This window comes from Cavia porcellus, unplaced genomic scaffold, assembly GCF_034190915.1.
Source record: "Cavia porcellus strain 051 isolate PalLab524CR breed Dunkin Hartley unplaced genomic scaffold, mCavPor4.1 scaffold_18, whole genome shotgun sequence".
Lineage (NCBI taxonomy): Eukaryota > Metazoa > Chordata > Mammalia > Rodentia > Caviidae > Cavia > Cavia porcellus.
This window is the reverse complement of record NW_026947501.1, coordinates 21400568-21412017: the sequence shown is the minus strand read 5'-3', so window position 1 is coordinate 21412017 and position 11450 is coordinate 21400568.

Sequence of the window (11450 nt, the reverse complement as noted above, 5' to 3'; positions counted from 1 at the left end):
CCAATTGTTTCAGGGTGACTGCCTTTCCAGTATTTAGGTACAAAGCCTTTTTTATATAAGCTTCTACAGATAATCATTTCATGTTTACTTCAAGGGCCATCATCCTATCTTTATTGCAACTCTATTCGGGGAAGGTAGATATTCTTTGTCTCCTTGTAAGTCTGCGGATTACTGAAAGGGTTTAGCATGTTAGCTGGTATGCTCTTCTTTCATTTAAAGGCATTTTGCAAATGTTTGAGGATAACTGGACTGGATCAACAAGTGGCCTTATTTGGCCTCTCTCTGAATTCAGGAATAAGAAGTAGAACACACTTCTGAGAAGTGAGAAAAGTGCCATCAAATTCAATTTCTAAGTGTGCCATATTTAGTCCATGGAGCATGGGCAAATAAGCTATAAAAATGAACTCCACATTTATAAAATTGTCACCAAAATGTTAACATGACATATCATAGGGTTGCATATTCAAATCTACAGCATTGGCCAGAACACACGTACAATTAGCTAGCTGGGGGTGCCTGATGGTTGAACACCCCATAGCACCAACCCTGTGCTTACAACTCCTCCTGGGTATACAGTGACATCCACCTAAGAAAAGTTTGTTCTACATTTCAAACTCAATTTTCTTTTACTCTGTGTTTTAACAACTGGGTGTTGATGGGTTGTTTTTCCTCTGGGAGAACAGAAGAATAATTAAATATTTATAATGTTCTCTCCTGTGTGGAAATAAAATTAACATTATGATGTAAACTGACAAAAAACAGGAAATTAAAAGTTAAGGCTAAACTCCTTGGTGGTTTATTTTTTTCTTTTGGATTATTATAAAATGAATTTAGTGAGGATAATTTGCTACAGAAAAAAGGTAGTCAAAGAGCTCACTGAGGAAGAGAAAAAATATATTTGAAGCAAAAACCTTTTTTCTCTATTGTATTCTAGAAGGCTATATAGTACTTTAATCACTCTTCAGTATAAACCAACATAGATGCAAAAAATTCAGGAATATTCTAAATCAGAATTGATAGAGTATACAGAGTATCAGGAGTCTGAAAATACTGCTTTTTGGAGTTTTCCATTAAGATCCAAAGTCTTCTAAGAGAAACAAATGTAAAAATCAACTCTTTAAGAAAGACTCACTTCCTCCATCCCATGTGATGTTTGAAGATTAGCCAAAAGAGAGAAAAGGGAGTATAATTCAAGAAATAACTGCAGGCTGCAGGCCAGCAGTTCTGAGCATTCATCTTTTCCTCTTTGCTAAAAATGTTTCTAGGGAAGAAATTCCTCAAGGGAGTTGTGCTTCTTGGAGTTTGGTTCAACCCTCAAATGTTCTTTTTCCAATCTGGCTTTTACCTTCATATTAATCTTGGGCTCCTTTCTTCTTTTTTCTTCAGCCTGGTATATTATCATTCTTTGTATTTTGATGTGTCATTATTGTTATCTCAAAGCACACCAAAAACTAGTTGACACCTCATGATTTCCATTGATTTTGCTCATAACCTCCCAGAAAGCTTTAAATTCCATTCAGGACCATAAGCCTAGAAACTACAGCAAGTCATGAAGGCAGGCTTCTCAAATACAATGACAATTCTTAAATCATATGACAGGCCTGATTCATTGATATCTTTCTGATATATGGGATTTATTTATAGGAAAAAGCATGGGATAGTTGAAATCTATTCTACTTAGCAAACTTCAAGTATACAGTCCCTGCTCTTTTTACTTTATGGGTGGTGCTGAGTTCAGTAAGAAAAATGTCAAATTCAACAGCAGTCATCAATGGGAAATCATGTGAGAGGTCCACAAAAGATCATCCTTACTTACTAACCAATGATATGTTTTCTATTTCTTAAGATAGCATGATCTGAAAATTCTATGTTTGCTTTCTCACCACAAAAATCCAAAGAATGTCACAAATTGGTTGTGTCTCAATCCCTAACAAATAGGAATTAATTTTTTTTATTTACTCTTATTGAAATTGAGCATATCTGCCTCCACCTGCTGGGCACTGCCACCAGAGGGTTCCTTCCTGAGGCCAACGAGCAGGAGCAGCGACATGCAGCTAGGTAAACCCTGCACATGTGTAGGCCACCCTTAGAGGCCCTTAGTTCCTTCAGGCAGCCATCACCCACCAGGAGAATCAGAAAATATACCTTATGTGCCTGCCACCATCATGGAGGGCCCAGTATAGACACACAGGCTGAGAGAAGCAGCCCCACCTCCATGCACCCCTGATCATCAGGAAAGTCCCAGTGTAGCTTCACCAGTCTGGGGAAGCCCACCTTATGCCCTGCTACTTCCTTGTAAATCTGGGTGCACAGAAACCCATCCCCCTACAACATGGGAAGTGTTTGGGGGCCCCACAACTAGCTGCTGGGTAAAACCTGGAAGAATGTCAAGATGAAGCAGCAAAAGGCAATCTCAGACCACCAGCCCACACAGAACAAGTCTGGGAGATACAGTCATGGAAGAAAATGGAAGTCACACACTTGAATTTCTGAGAGACAGCTGGCAAAACCACTAGAAAGAGACTGAAGATAGACTTTCAAATCTTGAAGATAGGATTACAGCTAGCAATCGTGAAAAGGAATGATCTCTTAGAAACAACAAGGAATCAGGAAATAGCAATTCAACAGCTATAATTTGATGCAAAAAGCATAATTTAAGAATGACAGACGTCAGTGAAGAAGCAGGGGCCAACACGGATGAGATTAAAAGGCTGTTTACAGAAGTAATAGCAGAAAACTTCCCAAGCATGGGAAATTGATCTGGCATACAGGTAAGTGAGGCATGTAGAACTACAACTAGCCATAACCAAAGTAAATCTACACCCAGACATATAATAATCAAGATTCCAGAAATTCAGCACTAGAACAGGGTATTGAAAGCTGTTTTAAAAAAACAGATCACCTATAAAGGAAAATCAATCAGAACTGCGGCAGACTTATCAACACAAACCACCAAGTCAAGAAGAGTTTGGAATGAAGTGTTTCAGAGCCTGAAAGAAAACACCTTCCAACCCAGATTGATAAACCCTGCAAAACTATCTTTCAAAGTTTATGGAAAAAAATAAGATGCTTCCATGATAAAGAACAACTCAAGGAATTTATAACTACCAAACCAACCCTACAGAGAGTGCTAAAGGATATTCTAGAGAGAGATAAAGATGACCATGGTTCCAGGAAAAACAGCACAGGATGACTGCCAAACAGGACAGGGAACTGAATGAAGAGAAAAGTGGAGGACCAACAACAGGACAGCAGGGCAGAGATAAGCCAATGTATGCTGGTTGTAACCATTAATGTAGATGGTCTCATTCAGCAATAAAAAGAAACACAGGGAGAGTGGATCAAGAAACAAGATCCATCAATATACTGTATACAAGAAACACATTTAACTGGAAAGGAAAGTCAGAGACTGAAAATCAAAGGAGAGAAAACAATTGTGCCATGTGACAGGAGTCCAACATAAAGCAAGAAAAACTTGCCCACCAACTGCAGAATGGATAAAAAAGATATGGTATTTTCATACAATGGAAAGCTACCCAGATATAATGTAGAATGATCTCAAGGCTTCTGTAGGTAAATGGATGCAATTGGAGATCATGTTCTTGGGCAAAACAGTTTAAATTCATATGTATGAACCCTAGCATAACACATAGGAAAAGTTAACGACATCCAAAAGCAAAATAGTTATTGTAAGAGTGATAGGGGAGGAAAAACCTAGGAGGGAAAGGTGATAACTACTGTAAATTTCTTATTGTCTTGTCTTGAACTCTTGGTATGGTTTTCACAATTGTGTTTGGTTTGACTTTGTTTTGTCTTGTTTTGTTAGATTTTACTTTGATTGTATGGGCAGCTATACTGAACATAATGGGATTTATCATAATAATCACGGTTGGTTTCCTATTACATTGTTTTGAAGTCTTAAAATACTTTCATTCATTTGTTTAATTGGTTTTATTCTGTTTGATTTTATTATGTGTGATGATTTGAAGAGCTATTTTGAGGAAAACAAGGCTATTATGGTAGCCACTTCTGATTTCCCATCATCATGTTTTGAAGTCCTATCACGCTTTTGTTCTTATGTTTTGATTGGTTCTATCTTTTTTTAAATTTGATTTTATTATGTAAGATGGTATGGACAACTTTTCTGAGGAAAATGAGATATTATAGTAGCCATTGTTCATTTCCCGTTACCTGGTTTTGAAGTTCTGTAATGCTTTCATTATTTTAATTGGTTTTATACTATTTTTTTATGTTTGATATTATTGTATGTGAAGGTATGGTCAACTATTTTGAAGAAAACAGGAGACATGGTAGCCACTGTTGACGTCCTGTCATTTTGTTGTGAAGTCCTGTGTTGCTTGCATTGCTCTGTCCTGATTTGTTTTGTTCTGTTTCGTTTTGTTTTCTTTTGTTAGGTCAAGTTGTTCCTAACAAAATCTTACTGCTTACTGCAGAGCAAGCTTCACTCTGAAATTAGCAAGGTGACTCTGTAGAGTTCCAAAATTGCTCTGACTCCTCAACGGAGGTCTTTTGTTTGGGGCCTTTTGCGAGCAAAATGATACCTGTAGACACCAGCCCCTCATCCTTACTCTATGCTATCTGGAAAAGCATAAAATTTCTGCAGCGTGAAGTCAGGCCATTAGAAATTAAGATTGCAGGTCCCAACTAGTGTAGCTGAGGCTTGAGGGCCTTTCTATGTCATCATTCTTGTTTTCACAGGAGACCCACAGATTGAAATTACAAAAGTTCTCAGCTACATGTCATCTAACAATTTGTAGTTCAGAGGGAAAAATCTAGTTTATCACTTTTGTCACGTATTCCTTAGCTGTGAAGTTCTCCAACTATTTTTAAGATTAAACATCAAACAATTACTTTCCTATCTGCTCATCAAAATTGTTCCAGTCGTACTGGGAAGAATTTCTAAACTGGCTCTGTGGTAAGTGGCTCCGTCTTGCTTCTTAGTCATCTTGAGATCAGGGATTCTATAATTTCATTATCCATCTTAATTTCAATGAATGACAATCTCAGGCCCTGCGAGGTGACATCAGTTACTTTACTTCCTTCTTAAATTGGAATGCTCAAATCAGTCTCACAAACAATTTCAACAATTCACCCTGTCTTCTCCTCAAACCTATTTGTTTCAGCCTTGATTACCACATGAGTAAATGAAGCCATTTGTCTTTCTCTGAAAAAAGATTCCATCCATTACAGTCAGGACACCTACATAATGACAATGGGCCTGTTTGTGAAATATCTCATATCAGGGGAAACGAGAATATGTATCACTTTACAGTTTAATATTCAACATTTTCTGTCATGCATCTTCTTAAGAATTGCAGAGGAATGTCATGTCATTTAGTTATTATACTCTAGCTCAGTGGTAGTGTGCTTTATTGCTAAAAGACACTAGCAAATTCTTTTAGTTTTTGGTAAACATCGTCTTGATTTTTATAGTGAATTTCAGAAGTTATAGTTCTTCCTTCCGATATTTTTTCTCTGGTAGTTACCAAATACTTCATGGTTAATTCAAGATATTAATTCAAACATTCACTATCTGTTATGTGTACAGGGCTATATTAGGAAAAATAGATAATTGCTATCCTTAACGAATACATACTCCAGAGGAAAAATTATACAACATCACCCACATACTTGCAGATACATGCACACATGTATATATGCTCAGACATTTTTCCTAACAATATACTTTGGAACAGATTCTTTATTCAGTGTTTCAGAGTATGAGCCTCAGAGCTAACCTACTTGTATTCCAATTATTGTTTTGTCACTGATTAATGTTAAAATGTTGGCCAAAATTATGTAAAATCTGTGTCTTTTTTGTCTCAAGTATATAATGGAGATAATTGTAGAAACCACATCAAAAGACCTCCCATGAAAATTACATTTAGAGAACCACTTGTTCATTTTCATTTTGATATTTCTCATGACTCTAAGTCACCTCCCAACTCCTCACCACCTCCAAAGCAAACATGCACACCCATATGCCTTACACACGCATCATTTTGTTCACAAATTTCTTTATTACTTACTTTTAAAAAATAGCTTCAAGGGTCAGACAATTGTTACATATTTAGCTAGGATGAGGAAAACCTACTGACTGCTTCTGGCTTGAAAATTTGAAATGTCGAACTCTGCTACTCCATTTCTGGCAATGTGTGTCATTTTCCCTTTATTGTTCATTGATGAAATGGTTTCTACAGTTCTATCCATGGAGAGCACCACCCACCCCATACCTGTTGGCACCATGTTAGCCATACCCTCCACCGTGCAGCATCACGCCCCCAGCAGATCAGTCACGGCCTCCAGAACAATGAAATTGAAAGCACAAATCCTCCCTTGAGTGGCCAGAATCCAGCTCTTGTTATCCAGGAGCTGTTGCTGGGGAGTAAAAGAATGAGGGCACACCGGGCTCCCAGTCAATGCTCTTTCCAACAATGTGTTGACATTTCCAGAAGTCAAAATGGGCAACATCCAAGTTGGGGAAGCTACAAACATATAATGGTCATAATTTGTAGGTTTTCACATCTTAGTTGTGCTACAGGTAGAATCGATGCTATGTGAGTAACTTGAATCAATAAAATAAGAAATGTGGGGCTAGAAAGACTAATTTGAACAGAATATATTTATGTAGACACCAATAAAAAAATTCTCCAAACTATTGCCTATATTGAGAAGAGAAAATTTATAAAAGAGAGACAGACATAAAAGAAGAAATTGTTTATTTGTTTGTTTGCCTTTATAAAACCCATTTGGGAGAAACATCTGTATATATACATCTAGCTTTTCCCAGTTACACTGAAGCTAGAGATGTCCTTTGCTAGAAATTAATGTGTGTAATAAAGTTTTACATTTTTCATATGTTTTGAAGTACATGAGCTATATTTCTTTTGACTGCATAATTACTTTTTGTACACAAGAAAAATGAGATGCTTAGTCCTAAGTAAATAACCTCAAAACAAACCAAGAATAATAGTTACATTCTTTTCATCTTCTAGGCTGTGTACAATAAATATTTCTGGAAACTTTTTAAGTTACACTGTTGTGACTTTTGGGGGGGGGGGAAGAAAACACTTGCATTGAATCAGAACTAAGTTCAAACAAAACTGTGCTGTACTCCATGTTGATATTTTGTTTTATGTTTGTTGATAATATAAAACTACAACTACCAATTTTTTTTCCAACAGAGTTTGTTTTAATTTCCAAAGTGTTGTTTTGTTTTGTTTTATACTCTGAAGGCATCTTTTAATTCAGAATAAACCTTTTTGGGGAAATAAGAATAAATTTTAGGTATTTGAAGTAGGTGCTTTCTCAGGTTAGGTGCTTTGAATAACTCCTGAACTGTGCAGAGAGGAATGTTCCCAATCAGGTTGTATGTTGTATGGATCACAGTGATCTTCTTTGAATAAGCTGCTTCTTTAAGACTAAAGCATCTGGCTTCTTCTAAACAATAGACTGCTTTTTTCTAAATAAAGGAAACTAGCTCTGTCATTCACACCTTGAAGAACCAATTTGGGTCTTTAACAATATTTATGTGTGGGCTGTAAAATCTCAAACTGTGGTGACTGGAGACACTGCCACAAAATGGTAACAGACTTATTAAAAGACCCCTAACCCTTCCCTGGTAGCTGGCTCCACGATAATTACCAGCCGGTCTGTTTTCTTTTCCCTCTCTAGTAGCACTTATTATGACCTTGTTTGAAAGAAAGAAAGAAAGAAAGAAAGAAAGAAAGAAAGAAAGAAAGAAAGAAAGAAAGAAAGAAAGAAAGAGAGAATTTGGTAAGTAAGTTTTGTCAATCTTAAATAAATCATGAAAGTACTAACATTTTAAACTGCTCATGATCGAATTTAAATAAGTTTTAACGTTATGTTTTTCCCTCATTTGTAGTAATAGTAACTTTAACTCTTGTTTTTCCTTAAAAATACTTCAAAATAAAATCATGATTTTTTTCTCCTCTTTCTCTGATTCTTGGATGAAAATCTATGTGTGCATGAGTCTTTGTGTGTTAACAGGGGAACAGGCAGCATAAAACATACGTTCATATAATAATAGTTCATACAGTTCATATAGTAGTTCATATAGTTCATAGTTCATTTGGTTCATGGTAGTCACATCATTTTCATAGTAGTTCATATAGTTCATATAGTAGTTGTCTCTACAAATCAAAATTTTCTGTGATCTTACTTTCATACTTTCTGGTGATTTTAATTTTCCTATGATAAATAGTTTTAATTTTATTATGAAGTTTTTAATTTGAATGATTCTTAATTAATGTCTAATAAGGTTTGTGAAATGAATTAAAGGGAGCTTTAGGTCTCTCTGTAAAACGGAGAATATTACCTTTCATTTATAAATGGCATCTGTACTAGAGACAGTGAACATAGATGTGTAAAAGCAAAATAGTAAAGATAAGAAAACTGAGAGAGATGCTGTCCAGGCAGACATATGCCTCAGAAATTTGGAAAACAGACCACGTATGCAGTTTACAAAGAATTGAAATGAACAAGTAGAAAACATTGAGAAACAACAGGCTGATGTGAGGATTGACTGTGAAGATGCTTCAGTAATTCAGAGGTTGCTTCGTTCATTTGATAGTTTATGTGAGGGCCTTGCATGTAGAGACTGACAGTACAATAACCAGTGGCAAAACCGAGAGAGATATTATTTCAAGTTTCCAGGCACTGTAAGTTTCCAGAAGGATCATCTTTGCATTGCTGGACAAAACCCTTAAACATAACCATCACTCCTAAACGGCACAGAACATGTAAGTGTTTTGAGTGTGACCTGGTCAGGAAGAAAAGAAACAGAGTGTCTCTCCGCTGTCGGTTGATATCTACAATCGATACAGAAACTCTCCATCATTCTGAAGTGCTGTGATGGCCAGTTAGGCCAGTCTGCATCCCGCCTACCTTTGCTAAGCTTCATTTCTAGGAATGAGGAAACTGATACTTGAACTCTGGATTCCACTGTGAGATGTCATAAAATTCTCCTGTCCACATCTATCACACACATTACTAGATACCAGATGAAAAGTCCTCAATGGATTCCTATCACCGCAAGATAAATCAAGCTCCTTCTCCATGTCTTCACATCCCTCTTTGCTTCACAGCATAAAACTCTGCATTCAACACCATTTTCAAGAGCTATAAATACCTGCCATACATTTCTAGTATTTTTATTTTGCTCATCTTTCCAGAAGTAATTATTTCTAGATTCATCTGTTATCTACCTTACACAGATTACATTGATGACTCTCAAAATTCCACAACAAGCTGAAAAATAAGTCTGAAAATTCCTGTAACCTAGTGTTGGAGCCCCATCTATGAACCTCACTATGTTCAAGCTTTGGGACTGACTTCTCATCCTTCTCTCTAGACCTGGATCCAGTCTCTTGGGAGATGAATGTTGTTCAGAACCAAGAAAGCACGGCGTGAGCTCCTACATGGGCCCCTGATGTGAACTGCTTGGGGTAGAGCCTTTCTGCTTCCTTCCAAGCTCATATCCTGGCAACCGCTTAAGAGAAGCTGAATGTGATTCCAGAAGTGCAAGCTAAGTGCTGACGTCTGGCTGACCTGTCCTTCTAGACAGCTCCGCAAGCCTGCAACTTTTCAAGAGAATGAGGCACAGACCCTTTACAAAACATCTCCCTGCTTCTTTCCTCCTGTTTCTGCCCCGTGTTCTTGTACCCTGCTGCATCTGAGACTTGGATTCATTTGACTAGATGGTTTCCCTTATATCCTATGGCAATTAAAAAATAAATATAAACAAATACCGTTATTCTTTCTCATAATAAATATATTCTTCCTTTTTTTAGTTAAGAAAAAGCAAGTTTTACCCTTTAGGTTTGTCTAACTGGCTAGAATCCTAACACAGAACCGTCAGACAGAGGACAGAGTTTTAAATGATGACCTGTCTGTTTACAGATGAGTAATTGGACTTGCTGCAGTGGAACTGTGGGATGGTGACTTGCAAGGTCTGATATTTATTTGCATAATTCATGGAATGTAACAGATTTTGAAATATAGCTTATAAATATTTAGAAAATATTGTTTCTAAGTATCTGCAGCTTCTTTACAGTGTATCAGACTATTTATTTTGAAATACCATCTCTTTTTATTGAAAGGTGAGGTAGAAATCTGAGCAGAGATACATGCAGAGTACGACATAATTAATATTGTGGAGGAGAAAGAAAAGAAGATGACTTTGGGATGCGGATAATCAGTCCTCCCTCACAGGAAAGGCTTTTTTATGCAGATGAGGATGTTGGTCTTAGATATGCATTTGAATTTTCTATATTTCACTGCCTTGATATTATAATATTTTAGTGAAAAGGCACTTGTCCATCATCAGGGCTCTCCAGACTCATACAATAAAGAAGTGGTGATGGATTCCAAAAGTGACTCAAACTTTCCACTTTTCTAGGCCCCTGTTCCTGAAATCTGAAGATGCTATAATCTATCTTCTTAGAGGTGGAAACAGTTTCTCTGTCTTTTGAATCTGGGTTGCTATTATGATATTCTTCTGCCAATGGGCTGCATCAGATGTTCCTGTACAAGTTATGAACATATGCCTGTCCAAAGAAGGCTTTCCACCTTCTGCTTGAAACTCTGAGCATCTGCCGTGTGAATAGCAGGTCTGACCTACTACCTGATAGTAGACACAGGTTTAACCACTTCCATAACCCCAAATGACAAGCAGCCAACCTCCCACAGAGAACTACCTGCTGTCTCGAATCTAACCAGAGACAAATGGGTAAACCTGGTCAAGACCAAAGAATCTATCAGGTGAAAGCCAAGCCCAAATCATATACCCACAAAATCATAAAGTAAACAAATAATTGTAGTATTTTTTAATAATTATAGTTTTGAGCCACCAAGATTTGAGCAATTACTTCATCAGCAGAAACTAACTGGCATAGGCTTACAAAGACTTTGGAACATGCAACCACTTAGAAGTATACTTGTAGGTCAAAAGCAATGACCAATGTCTCAGTCACATGATAACAGAGCAACTTTGTTTTTATATGAAACAAGCCCTCCATTCAACCAGTTGATTGAGCCCCTACTTTAATTCTAGTACTATTGGTTCAAGGTGTTAGGAACATAGTAATGAACAAGAGAGAGCAAATTCTTGCCCTTTTTGAGCTCACATCTGATTGATGCACATAGATGACTAAAAAGATAAGTAAATATGTAATATAATGTGAGACAGAAAAACAGTGATATAAAAATAAAGCCAGGAATATATTTGATACAGTAGTTAGAGAAAGCCTTGCTGAAAATAATAGACAGTGAACAGAAAATAAAATGCAGGTGTAAGACTTAAGAACAAATCTGATAGGGTATTTAAACTTAACATCATAGTCAAGGGGCTGTCAGCTGAGACCTCAGTCTAGGATTTCTTTTATATCTATCTGAAGAGGCTAGTAATC